Source organism: Staurois parvus, unplaced genomic scaffold (assembly GCF_062004578.1).
Source record: "Staurois parvus isolate SC_StPar_1 unplaced genomic scaffold, SC_StPar_1.0 ptg000120l, whole genome shotgun sequence".
Classification (NCBI taxonomy): domain Eukaryota; kingdom Metazoa; phylum Chordata; class Amphibia; order Anura; family Ranidae; genus Staurois; species Staurois parvus.
This window is the reverse complement of record NW_028317916.1, coordinates 5481210-5495262: the sequence shown is the minus strand read 5'-3', so window position 1 is coordinate 5495262 and position 14053 is coordinate 5481210. Positions and strand designations below refer to the sequence as shown.

Here is a 14053-nt window from a genome sequence, read left to right as displayed (position 1 = left end):
GTGATCTGTGTTTTTTTTATCTGCCTGCAGTTCAGATTAAGGAATTAGATGAGGAGCATTGATTATATAATATATAGTGGCAAGACAACTACATCTTTACATACATATAAAAAAAACAACTATTGTATTCACTAAAAACAATTGTAAATTTGATCTAGGTGGTTTATGCATTTTATATTTCTGAAAATATTCTTTTATAAAACTTTTCATTTTTGGTAATAAAATAATACAGTAAAATACTAAATAGTTAATGCTTCACAGAACCAGTAGACTGAATGACCAGTGTCTCTTGGGGAAGCCAGCATTGAGATCCATGTGCCATGTGTCTTCAGATCTTCCCACCTGACAAAGCCTTCTCACTTTGCTTTGTTGATTTTTGTTTCATTTCAGAATTATTATTATTATACAGGATTTATATAGCGCCAATGGTTTGCTCAGCGCTTTACATTATAGTGGGAGACAATACAGTAACAATACAGTTCAATACAAGAGGGATTTGAAGGCCCTGCTTCTTGGAGCTTACAATCTAGGAGGGAGGGGTGAATGGTACAGTAGGTAATAACTGTGGGGGATTGAGTGGTTGGAAGAGTAGAATAGAGGATTCCAGTATTAGCAGAGGGCGGGATAGGCTTCCCTGAAGAGATAGGTTTTCAGTGATCGCCTAAAAGTAAGTAGAGTAGGCGATAGTCTGATAGATTGGGGTAGGGAGTTCCAGAGGATGGGTGACACCCTGGAGAAGTCTTGGAGACGAGCATGGGAGGAGGAGATAAGGGAGCTAGAGAGTAGGAGGTCTTGCGCGGAGCGGAGAGTACGGTTTGGGTGATATTTAGGGAGAAGATCGCTTATGTAAATTGGGGCAGTGTTGTGGATGGCTTTATATGTCATTGTTAGTGTTTTGAATTTTATCTGTTGGGCAACTGGGAGCCAATGGAGGGATTGGCAGAGAGGGGTGGCAGATACAGAACGGTTAGTGAGGTGGATGAGTCTGGCAGCAGCATTCATGATAGACTGGAGGGGGGATAGCCTGCAATGAGGTAGGTCAATGAGGAGAGAGTTACAATATTCGGGGGCGTGGCTAGCCGCCGATGAGCATGGCTGCTTGAACAGGGAGCTCCCGCCGGCCGGACCCATCAACCGCACCGCACAGAGGAGCCGGGTGAGACAGTGCCCTCTTGTTATGGGGAAACCCGACCGGATGCCCTCCGGCGCCCGGTCCCGGTCCCCAAGGGGCTCTGGCACCACATGAAAGCACATTAAAGAGCTTTTTAGCTCCCATCAGCAGAGAGCAGGGCCGCAGCCTTCTCCCCCTCCCTCTGCAGCCGAGGATGGAAGCGGACAGAGGAACTCTGCTTCTCTTTTGCCCGTCCCGACTCGCTCTGCTTAGACGGTGTCCTCGAAGGAGATCCCGACGGACTTAGTACAGTATACGATACATTTGGGGGTGTGCTGGGGGCATGGGGGGGGGAGGTTGGTTGCGGGGAGGTAGCTGTGACTTATAGGGGGATGCTACAGATGTCACCTCTTCAAAACATTTTTTGGTTTGACGGGCAAACATCACCTCTCCCCGCCTCCTACTGAGCTGTCCCATCCGGACATGCCTCCGTCTACTGGCCTGTCCCCGCCTCTTGACCCGGATGAGAGGATGATCCAGAGGATGCTCACACTGCCGATGCTTCTATGGGGCCTGCTTTCCCCATGCCCCTGTGACCCCCCCGGTCTCCCTGGTGCGTGAGAGGCGATGCTCGTCTCTGTTGTCACCATAGGGGCCGTAGACGGCTTATCCTTGCCTTGATATGACATTTAGCCTTTCTACTCTATGGGACATAATGATTGGCGTTGATCCTGGGGAGATCCGGAGGTTATCGCATGATGCTTGGGACTCAACGTTGTTTTTTCTGTTTTTGCATTGCTTTAACTGGTATTGCATATGTTGTCCTGTTGATACTATGTTTCTTGTTAGGGGATGCTTGTAATACTCGTCAAGGCCTCCCATGATTCCGCGTATTGCCTTTTCCCCCTTAATTGTCCTGCCAATGTCTCAAAATGACCTGATACCTCACAAGTATTTGTATCTTCTACACCCTGATACTCTAGGCACATATGTGGTAAAGGTAGCCTCTGATTGGCTTTACTCCACTCATACTGTACCCCTGTCCCTGCCCACACATTTGTGTTCCACGCTTTTTTTACACCTTGCTACTCCACAGTGACGGTCGGGGCCCTGTTCTACATATCGTACCCCGAGGATATTCTGCAATATAGGTCACTGTCGACTCCTTCCTCTTCAAACCCTACTCTTCTATATATTTTTTTTTTTTTTACTCACCTTAAGGTGGTTTCCGGCCGGCAGTGGTTCTATTCTCGATTCGTCGTCTACCTGTTCCCAACACAGTAGGCTCTGTGAGCTCTTACTGAACATTTTTATGGATAACCCTCGACTCCCCCTTTTTTCTTTCCTTGCCTCTCACTGTTCGTCTCCTTCTCCTCTACGTGCTCCTCCTCTCTTCTTTTCTCTTTCTGTTTCTTCCCTTTCTGGCTTCTCTCTTCTTTTCTCACGTAGAATAGCGGGTCCCTTCCTCCAGCAGTTTACTCTTATATCTTCGCTTCTTGGCCTTTTCTTCTCCCCCCCCCCCTTTTTTTTTCTCTTTCTTTTCTCTTTCCCTCTCCCTCCACCCCCAGGGCACTGCGTCCTCAGATTCCCGCAATACTGATTGGTAAACATGCCGTCCCCCACCTCAGTCTCGAGACCAATGTCCCTGAAAATCCTCTCACTTAATACCAAGGGTCTGAACACACCCGAAAAGCGCTCCATGTTGCTCTCTTACCTGCATAAACAAAAAGCAGATGTAGTCTTCCTTCAAGAGACGCACTTTCGTCAGGACTCCATTCCCATGCTCTTTAATTTCCACTTTCCCATAGTCCACCATGCCACCAACCCTTTGGCCAAGTCGAAGGGGGTAGCTATTTTACTCGCTAGACACCTTCCCTTCACTATGTCCGACTCCCTTGCTGATCCTGAAGGCAGGTACTTGTTCATAAAGGGCTCATTTGCCAATAGACCCGTCACATTTGCTAATGTGTATGCGCCTAACACCAAACAGGTCTCTTTCATGCGCTCAATAACTACCACCCTAGCTGTTTTCCATTCAGGTGTTCTGATCTTAGGGGGCGATCTGAATGTCCCGCTAAGTACTCTGCTAGACTGCTCTTCCGGAGGCTCCTTTTTACCGTTTAAGGCCCTCAAACAAATAAACATACAACTACAACACTTACAATTGCACGACTCCTGGAGAACTCTCTACCCCACTGTGAAAGATTACACATTTTATTCTGCACCACATAATAAATACTCCAGGATAGACTATCTTTTTCTGTCGCAATCTGATCTCCCACTCCTCCATGCCGCTTCTATAGAACCAATGGTTCTTTCCGATCACCACCCCATTACCATGACTTTACGGTTCCCAGATAAATACACACGCTCGAAATATTGGCGCCTAGATGCCTCCCTTCTTGCAGACTCTGCAATCGAACAAGAGATCCGCACCAATCTGGCTGAATACTTTTCCTTAAATTGCTCCCCGGATACCTCCCCACTCACGCAGTGGGGGGCTCATAAGTGTGTTATCCGGTATGTCCTCATAGCAGCTGCGTCGAAGCGTAAAAGAGATAGACAAGAGAGTTTGAGAAGCCTCACGGATAAGATCCATTCATTAGAGAGAGCACATAAGCGGTCTCTGGCTGCGTCGACCCTATCCGAACTTACGAGTACATGCTCACAACTTCGTGCAGAACTGGGGAAGGTGGTTAAGAAACAGTACATTCTCTCTCAAAAGCTATACTATGAATTTGCTAACAAGAGCGGAAAGTTCCTTGCCAGAGCTCTCCGCGAGAAATTATCCAACATGACGGTACATAAAATTAGAGGACCCGATGGCACTATGGCCACATCTAATCCTGATATTGCCGCCCATTTTGAACACTTTTATAAATCCTTATACAACCTCCCTCCTGAACGCCCACCTCCGCATACTGAAATCCAGGACCTCCTTGATTTCTGAATTTCTCCATCTCCACGGCCCGACGGCTCTCTCGGAAGACCTGGCTAACTCTCTGGAAACAGACCTGACCCTGAATGTGTTTTGAAACAAAGCCTGGTAAGAGTCCAGGTCCTGACGGCTTCTCAGCAGCCTATTATAAATCCTTTTTGGATATTCTAGGTACCCCCTTTCTTTCGGCATTTAATACCTTCTCCAAATCCCTCCAGCCTCAACATCGACTTTTAGAAGCCCACATAACAGTTATCCCCAAGGGCGATAAAGATAACACGCAGGTTTCCAACTACAGACCCATCTCCCTGCTGAACGCGGACATTAAGTTATTCACAAAGATCCTGGCTAATCGACTCCTCCCCATGCTTCCCTCCGTGATCAATTTAGACCAAGTTGGATTCATACTTCCGTTTTTTTCCTTTCCCTGGATACAGAAAAGGCCTTTGATAGGATTGCTTGGGACTATCTGCAAGCATCTCTGATGGCACTGGGTTTGGGTGAGAAGATGCTCAACTTCATTATGACCTTGTACACAGGCCCCACCGCTCGAGTCCGGGTCAATGGACATTTATCGAATTCTTTTCACTTAGGAAACGGAACACGTCAGGGTTGTCCCCTCTCCCCACTCTTGTTTGTCCTATCCCTCGAGCCCCTACTATGCAAAATTTGCTCGAATTCCGACATCAAAGGGGTCAGGGTATCGGACAAGGAATACAAGCTCGCTGCTTACGCGGACGATATCCTCCTCTTCCTTGCTGATCCTCACACTACTTTGCCTAATCTGTTAAAAGATTTTGCCGTCTTTCGATTCTTGTCAAATTTCAAAATCAACTTCTCCAAATCCGTCGCCCTTTGCCCCCAGACTCAGTTTTTTTCTGTGAATCTCATTTCCCATTTCATTGGGAAAAGGATTCCCTTTCCTATCTTGGTGTGCAGCTTACCCACAACCTCGTTGACCTCTATTCAAAAAATTTCCTTCCTGCCCTCCGTTCTCTCCAAGAGGACCTCCATAAATGGCATCGTCCTTGCTTCTCTTGGTTTGGAAGGGCAGCGATAATCAAAATGAACATACTCCCCCGCCTCCTGTATCTTTTTCAAACGCTGCCAATCCACATACCTGTTGCTTTTTTTACATCTTGCAAAAAACTCTGCTCTCAATTCCTATGGAACCACAAGCGTCCATGCTTTGCTTTCTCTCAATTGACTCTTCCTAAACTTGGAGGTGGAATTGCGCTCTCTGACCTTCAACGTTACTATTGGGCATGCCACCTTACTCGTATAGTGGACTGGCATGTTCATTCTACCTCTAAAGATTGGGTCCGCCTAGAAAATGCCTTCTCACCCTCACCCCTGACATCGATTCCATGGTTCCTGCCGAAGCATACGTCTCAAGAGCTCCTCACCCACCCTTTGGTGGGGCCCAGCTTAAATATTTTCCGCCTGACCTGTAAATCTGCATCCATCTCTGAGTCACCGAACTTCTTAACCTCCATTCGTCTCAATCCTGACTTCCCCCCAGGCATGTACAAATCATTCCTATCTGAGCACTGGCCACATGACCAGATTTTGGTTAAGCACTTTATCCGCGACGGCAAAGTAAAATCATTCCGCAAACTGCTTGAGAGCCTGGATATCCGTGATTTTCCTTTCTGGGCGTATCTGCAGATAAGACACTTTCTGCTCTCAGACAAACCGTTTCATAATTGTACTCATCCCCTCACTCCTTTTGAATCTCTATGTTCTAAAGCTGAACCGCACAAACATTTGATCTCGGAGATTTACCCCCTCCTTGTTGAGAGCTGGGCTTTTAACTCTTTACCCTCCAGCCGTGCATGGAACAGAGACCTGGGAGACAATCTGTTGGATTCCGACTGGGACCTAATATTCATGCATACCCATAAATGCTCCCTCAATGTCTCGACTCAGGAAAACAGCTATAAACTGGCTTCGAGATGGTACCGAACCCCATTGAGAATCTCTCATTTCAACCCATCCTTCCCCAACAGCTGTTGGAGATGTGGGACTTCCAATGGGTCCTTTCTCCACATTTGGTGGTCCTGTCTGTGTATCCAACCATTCTGACAGGAGGTCCACAGGCTTGTAGTGTCTGTGACCACCTTGCAACTAGCTTTGTCTCCAGCTCAGTATCTTCTGCATCACTCTAACCTACCCAGGGGACAATACTTCAAATCTTTAGCCATGCATATGGTCAATGCAGCCAGACTCTGTCTTCCCGCTCTTTGGGGCTCCATCCGCCCTCCCTCCATATGCGAATGGCTGACCCGTGTGGGTAAAATTGCGGAAATGGAAGAACTGATTGTGACTGCACTCGATTCCCCTACTAAATTGTCCCATATCTGGGCCTGCTGGACTCACTTTAAAACTACCCCTACTTACCGGTCCCTTATGGACCAACCCACCTGACTGAATTTTACTCTCCGGTGAGTGCTACTCCACACTCTAGATCATACGGTAGGCAACTTTCTCCCCTTCAGGGTCCTATCCGCACCTGCCTGCTCTAGTTGATAGACTAATGCTTAAATCCACCCATATAAGACCCTTGGTATTGACAAAAATACAAACCCCGTTCGTTCTCCCCCATTCCCCCCCTTTTTTTTTCTTTTCTCTCTCTCTCTTTTTCTCTCCCCCTTCTTTTTCTCCTTTTCATTCTTCTTTCTTTCTTGTTACACACCCATTTAACCACTGGGTACCTCTCTAGAGGACATTAGGCATGCTATTGTCATACCTTCCCTACTTACATCAGCGACCCTCACGACAATCTAAGCTTGCTTACAGGCACCTCCTCTCCCGTAAGACACTAGCCTCGTCCTCAACAGTGGTGCTGCATCTACCCTCCCTCCCTTTGCAGCGCTGCAATGAGAATTACACACTAAGGAGATTCGATGCGATAGCATTCCCATCCACATTACTACAATGCCTGAGTATTACAAACTTAACCCGTCGTTGATTGGTACAACAATGTTTCATATGTTGTTCTTTCCAAGAATGTTCCTACTTTTTCATGTTATGCATTGCCAAATGTTGTATATGAACATCATTTGCATTTCTTTTGTATCATTATGCACTTCCTCAATAAACGTTTTTTTTTGGGAAAAAAAAAAAACAATAGTCGAGGCGTGATATGGCAAGGGAGTGAATTAGTTGCTTAGTGGTTTCCTGGGTTAGGAACGGTTGTATCTTGGAGATGTTGCGGAGGTGAAGTCTACATGATTGTGTCAGCGATTAGATCTGGGGCTGGAAGGACAGATGGGAGCCTATAGAGAATGTAGTGGAAGTAGAAAGACTTCAGCTGCAACAGTAGGGATTCATGGTCCGAGGGAGTAAACCTGGGGCCTGGTACTATTGTGTTTCAAGAAAACATAAAAAGTTAGTGTAATGATGATTTTCCTCACTTTTTAAAATTTTCCTTAGTTCTAGACAAATCAGAAATCAAGTCCTTAAACTGGAACTATGGACAATATAAAAAAAGACATACTGTATGTTATGCAGTGTATCACCTGTTTATCCAGCCTGAATATCCATTACTATTTGCACTTCAGCTGTTCGGTCTGTACAACAGCGTTGTCACTCTGTGGACAGGGAGGTTTTAGAAGGACATGTACTGTAATTTTAAATGGATGTAAGGACAACAAATTAAATCCTAATTCAAACTGACACTTATTAAGCAGTTACCTTAAGTATTTTTTTTTTAATTTTGGAAAAAAAAATTATAGCTGAAGTTTAGTGTCCACCTTGCCACAATGGAGAGCGGAGATTAATAAAATGTTTGTGCATAAGAAACTGGTCTATGATAACAGGGGTTGCCCAAAAAAAAATCATAACATTTGGGGTATGTGGCAGACAAAGAATCCTACTAGCTGTCCATTAGATACAGCTTCTATTTGGTTTTGAACAGTTATGTGTTTAGGTTCAGTGTAATCACCCTGCAGTGCCTTATACTGATTTGTGATCTCTTATGTCTATGGGTACGAAGTTTCAATTATCTCTATATTTAAGACAGTGCACAGCAGTTTTGCACTTATTGATGCAAATGTGATGCGGTCTTTCAATGCATCCATAGACCGACACGGTGTGACTCAACCCCGTCCCTGCTCCCTCCTCACAGGATTTTATTGACAGTAGCGGGAGCCAATTGAGAGCTCCCTGTCTTTAGCAATTTGATAACTTCCCAATTGTATATCCTCTGCTATATTGTCTTAACAATTCCTTTGAATATTTACAATATAGGTGCATGTCAATTTTCAGCAATAATGTTGTTACTTTATGCCCATTTCAATACTAAAAATAACTTTTTTGGATGAAAAAAAGCTGAAGTTTAATATTAAGCTTTATATTTTTATGTCTCCCTTGATCATCCCTCCACCCCATCAACATGCCAATACAATCTTTAGGTAAAATCTCTCTTTTTATTGCAAACCTTATTTTAGACTTAGTGATATAATCACTTGGTCTCTGTGATTCCTTATGCAATGCAGGCAGACCATGGTCAGAGGAAGGGGGCCGCAGGGTACTGTACATAAATTCTTGAAAGCATCACAGCATTGGGCTAGCACTTGGGAGGAATTATGCAAATATCAAAGTGCCTGATCTGTGGATGTGAATCTGGAGGAATGGGTGTTCCTAAGCAAGCTGCATTTGCATGCATACTGCTGTAGGCAACACCCACACAAGATGCTGAGCCTCCATGATTGAAAGAACTAAAATGCAAATAATGAAAGTGTCCACCCAGGAACAGTAAGGCTGAGAGGAAAGTGTTAAATGATGCTGGATGTCCTCCAGCCAGGAAATTAGGTGCACTCTCGACTTACTTCCATTTGTAAGACAGGTTATGAAAAGCTCACAGTGTGCACTGAGTACACAATTTCAGTACAGGAGAGAAGCCTGTACAACTGTGCACGACTGATGGTAAGGTTGGGGTTCAGCTTTAAAGTGATACTAAAGGCTTGAATATTTTTTCTACAATAAAAAAAAGAATTTCATACTTGCTTTGTGCAATGGTATTGTACAGAGGCTCCTTACCTCCTCTTATGGGGTCCTCCGTCAGTGCTTTCCACTCCTCGTTTTCTCATGTGCCCCTATAGCAAGCCACTTCCTATGGAGGCACACAAGCGGTCACACTCTCCAGCTGGGCTGTGTGCATCCATAGACACACACAGTGTGACTCAGCTCCGTCCCTGCTCCCTTCGCACAGGATTTGATTGGCAGTAGCGGGAGCCAATTGAGAGCTCCCTGTGAGAGCGGGGAGAGTGACCTGTGCTGTTGCAGACGGGCACAGTGCTGGATCGTTACACAACTCAGGTAAGTATTTAGGGAGTTGGGTTGGGGGAACAGCTAGTGGAAGCTTTTTTACCTTAATGGAGGTACTGCTTTACGGTTAAACATCATTTTTTTCTTCAGAACCACTTTCAGCCACTTTAATCAAAGCTGACCAATGTACACACCCCAGCCAGTGTTATATGGTTTGTCCCAAGCCCTGTAACCGCTGTTTTTTTTTGGAAAGCTTGTTCTGTTAAAGGGATTCAAAAAAATAAAGGATCTGCTGGCAGGATCAGCAAGCAATACAAATGTTACAGGAGGAATTTATAAAAACAAAAACTGCCAGTGACAGACTACATCATCATACTGTATATGTCTTTTTTAATTGTGCCCATAGTTCTATTTTAAAGGATAATTTCACCATTATACAAAAAATAATAAATGCACAAAAATGTGCATTTATTATTTTTTGTTGCAGGAGCCCGTAAAGCCAGCTGCTGCTAAGGCTATCAGGATTTGTAATTTGTAATTTCTCATTCACAGAACACAGTGAATGAGTGACGGGGCTGGGTGGATGGAGCCTTGCAAAGCCGTGTTTTTAAAAACATTTGACAGCTAGCGAGGGGGGGAGAAGATTCCCCGCTAGCTGCCAAAGTGGGGGAGTGGGGGCTGCTTTGATCATAACATGCTACATGTTACACCCTGAATATGTGTGTATCATATAACATGTTATGAAAGATGAACTTTAATGCTGTAACACTGCTCATTACTATAAAGGTGGACATGTTAGGTAGACTAATCCAAAAGTCAAAGGTATTGGTACTATTGGTGATATGATATTACAGTAGAGGATTCATGATACTGTAACTTATAGCCATTTTTTCTGGTGCTTTCTATGCTTGTCCTGTTTGAATGACTTAATTAATATTTAGTTGTATAAGCACTGTTTCTGAGAACTGCTGTACATCTGTGCTGCATGGAGTCAGCCAACTTCTGGCACCTGTGAACAGGTATTCCAGCCCAGGATGATTGGACTACATTCCACAGTTCTTCTCTATTTCTTGGTTTTACCTCAGAAACTGCATTTTTGATGTCACCCCACAAGTTTTCTATTGGATTAAGATCCGGGGATTGGGCTGGCCACTCCATAACGTCAATCTTGTTGGTCTGGAACCAAGATGTTGCATGTTTACTGGTGTGTTTGGGGTCATTGTCTTGTTGGAACACCCATTTCAAGGGCATTTCCTCTTCAGCATAAGGCAGCATGACCTCTTCAAGTATTCTGATGTGTTCAAACTGATCCATGATCCCTGGTGTGCGATAAATAGGCCTAACACCGTAGTATGAGAAACATCCCCATATCATGATGCTTGCACAACCATGCTTCACTGTCTTCACAGTGTACTGTGGCTTGAATTCAGTGTTTGGGGGTCGTCTGACAAACTGTCTCCGGCCACTAGACCCAAAAAGAACAATCTTACTTTCATCAGTCCACAAAATGTTGCGCCATTTCTCTTTAGGCCAGTCAATGTGCTCTTTGGCAAATTGTAACCTCTTCAGCACGTCTTTTTTTCAACAGTGGGACTTTGCGGGGGCTTCTTGCAGATAGCTTGGCTTCACATAGGCGTCTTCTAATTGTAACAGTACTCACAGGTAACTTTAGACCTTCTTTGATCTTCCTGGAGCTGATTGTTGGCTGAGTCCTTGCCATTTTGGCTATTCTTCTATCCATTCGAACGGTAGTTTTTCGCTATCTTCCATGTCTTTCAGGTTTTGGTTGTAATTTTAAATCATTTGCGATCATTTTAGCTGAGCAGCCTATCATTTTCTGCACTTCTTTATATGTTTTCCCCTCTTCAATCAACTTTTTAATCAAGGTACGCTGTTCTTCTGAGCAATGTCTGGAACGACCCATTTTCCTCAGAATTTCAGAGAGAAATGCACTGGAACCAGTATGTCCAACATTTGCTGCCTTTCTTCCTTAAATAAGGGCAATAATTGCCACCTGTTTTTCAAAGAATAAATGACCTCACTAATAGAACTCCACACTGCTATTATTTTGAACATGCCCCTTTCAATTAGTGATTCAATTACACAGAATCAGCAGCATGCATGTCATGACTGTTGGGTCTGTTGGACTTCTATTACTCTACTACACCTGCTAGTAAATTATTTGCCATGTAGAAATATAATTTCTACCAAAAACAGCGATTGATCAGGTTAGTGATGTCTGACTGCTATTATTTTGAACACAACTGTATATTGTACATTCACATCAGTCCCTAACCTTCAAGGGGTGTACAATCTAAGGTCCCTAACTTACATTCATACATACACATATTAGGGCCAATTTAGACAGGATCCAATTCACTTACCCGCATTTCTTTGGAGTGTTGGAGGAAACCGCAGTACCCGGAGAAAACCCACGCAGGCACAGGGAGAACATGCAAACTCCAGGCAGGTGGTGCCGTGGCTGGGATTCCAACCAACGACCCTAGTACTGCCAGGCAGAAGTGCTAACCATTTAGCCACTGTGCTGCCCCGTACTTTGCGGTGTTATTGTGTTCCTAAAAAAGAGTGCAGTTTGAAGCATGGTCAAGTGGGTTCATTCATTTTAAATGGGCTGCCTTAACACAAAGCATGGTAACGTGCAGTGAAACATAAGTTAACATGGGTGCGTTAGTGCAATACATATGATATGATTTAGGCATTGGATTCAGCTTTCATTTCTTTGTTCTCCTTTTCCTGTATGTGCTTGAATTGGATTAATGACTCTGGGGAATTGTAGACAGTTCTATCCAAGACACATTGACAAATAAAGTCCAAGATATAAAAGGAATTTAGCAATTTTATTATAAATGCCATGCTGCAACTTTTAGGTTTTATGGGGTTGATTTACTGAAGACAAACGGTTCAAGGGAAGTTGCACTTTGCAAGCGAATTTATTTCGGTGCTGGTGATGCTTTGCTGACTTTAAAATCATCTAATCATGTGCAAGAAAAATGCTGTTTTTTAAAAAAATTTAAACATTTAAAAAAAAATTTAAAACATTAGTTTGTATGCTTTGCAGCATGCAATTCTACAATATTCACCAAGCCCTGGTGAAAATTCCCTTTGCACAGTTTGGCTTTAGTAAATCAACCCTAACCTGTACCGGAAGCTGTGATTTTAGAGTTTATCTACAGTGCCAACTGCTGGCGATATCTGGAAAAAAGATGATTCCAATGTTTTGATACAATATATGGCTATAGCAACCGTAGCTAGAGCAGAACAAGATCGATTCTGATTGATTACTATACTGGTATTATATTGGTTAGCGTACTTGAGAATGGGTATTTAAAGATAATTAAATGCCATTGCCGTCACACAGGGATTTTATCATAATGTGCAAATATACATAGTATATTTGCACTGTATCGCACTGACTTGCCAAAAGGACCTGTCCAGCACTGTGAAGGCTGCAGTGTCCCTCTGCTCTCTATAGTCGCCTCTGACATATTTCCCTGGCTACTTCCAGATTCATTGTCTTCAGCCATCTTGATTGGCCAAACCTATGATGATGCAACACACATGCGCACTAGAAGTAATTTAGATCCTGGGATTGTACACTAAGTTGCACTTGCACAGCTTAAGTCCTATACACACAGGTCGAATTTGACTTGTATGTACACCATCCTGTCTGACAGAGGCTGGCCAAACAGCCAACTTCTGTCAAGCGGGGATGCTGGAAAACCAGCATCCGACTGCTCACTGTGGTGTTCTGACTGGGACGGGGGCAGAACACAATAGCTCAGCCGGGAGATCACTTTACTATCATTGCATAGTAAGTACAGCGAACTTCCCCCAAGATCTTCAGTTTTTTTTTCGTTCATCCCGCTGGGTTGAATGAAAAAAAAAAATAGTAGTGTGTACCCAGCATTAGTGTAGGTTTAGGAAAACATTGCATTTAGGCAGGTAAGATGCTAATAAGAAAGACACAGATATAGGTAGTAAAAGTTGACCTGCCTGCGGTGTTTTTTAACCACTTCCTGCCTAGCCAATAGTAATGTGACCGATCATAGCAGACCACATGACAGTTGTATACAATGAATGGCTTCCTTTCATGCCATCCATTGTATACAAGTGTGTCTAGCTGTGAATGGTCACAGTGATCACATGCACAGGCTGGGCTAATCACAGCCCATCTGTGTCATGTGATTAGCCGTGACCAATCACAGCTAATCACAACAAAAAAATCTGAATTAATCGATTTCATTCAGTTAAATGCTTGCTTATAGTAAAGAAATTCTTTGTTAAAAGCAATCAAATTGTGTAAAAAAAAAAAAAAAAATTATCACTTCCCCAAAGTAGTACAATGTTACTATGGTAATATTATACTACTTTGGGCATAGTGTAATATGAAAATAAAAACTTAAAAAAGAGAAATAAATGTAATAAAAAAATTTTTTTTTTCTTTTTTCGTACTGTCACCAGACAGTGTCCCTGATCACCGCCACACCAGTTATATGATGATGCTGTACTGCACTGGTGACAGTATGTAAAAAAAAATTTGTGAAAATACTTTTTTTAATTTCTTCATTTTCCAAAAAATTACCGCAAAAAAATTACAACTTCAAAAAACTCGCCGTGCCTCCTATGAAATACGTCGGACTGTCTACTTTGCAAAAAGGGGTCATTTGGGGGATATCTGTATGTTCTGACATTTTTGGGCCTCAAGAAATTAG

The 14053-nt window shown here is 43.5% G+C and overlaps 1 protein-coding gene across 1 annotated transcript in view; it reads left to right on the top strand.

Moving 5' to 3' along the window:
• Window positions 1-14053, top strand: part of TSPAN12 (tetraspanin 12) — a 213719-nt gene that overhangs the window by 120893 nt on the left and 78773 nt on the right. The gene's annotated exons all lie outside the window — the stretch shown is intronic.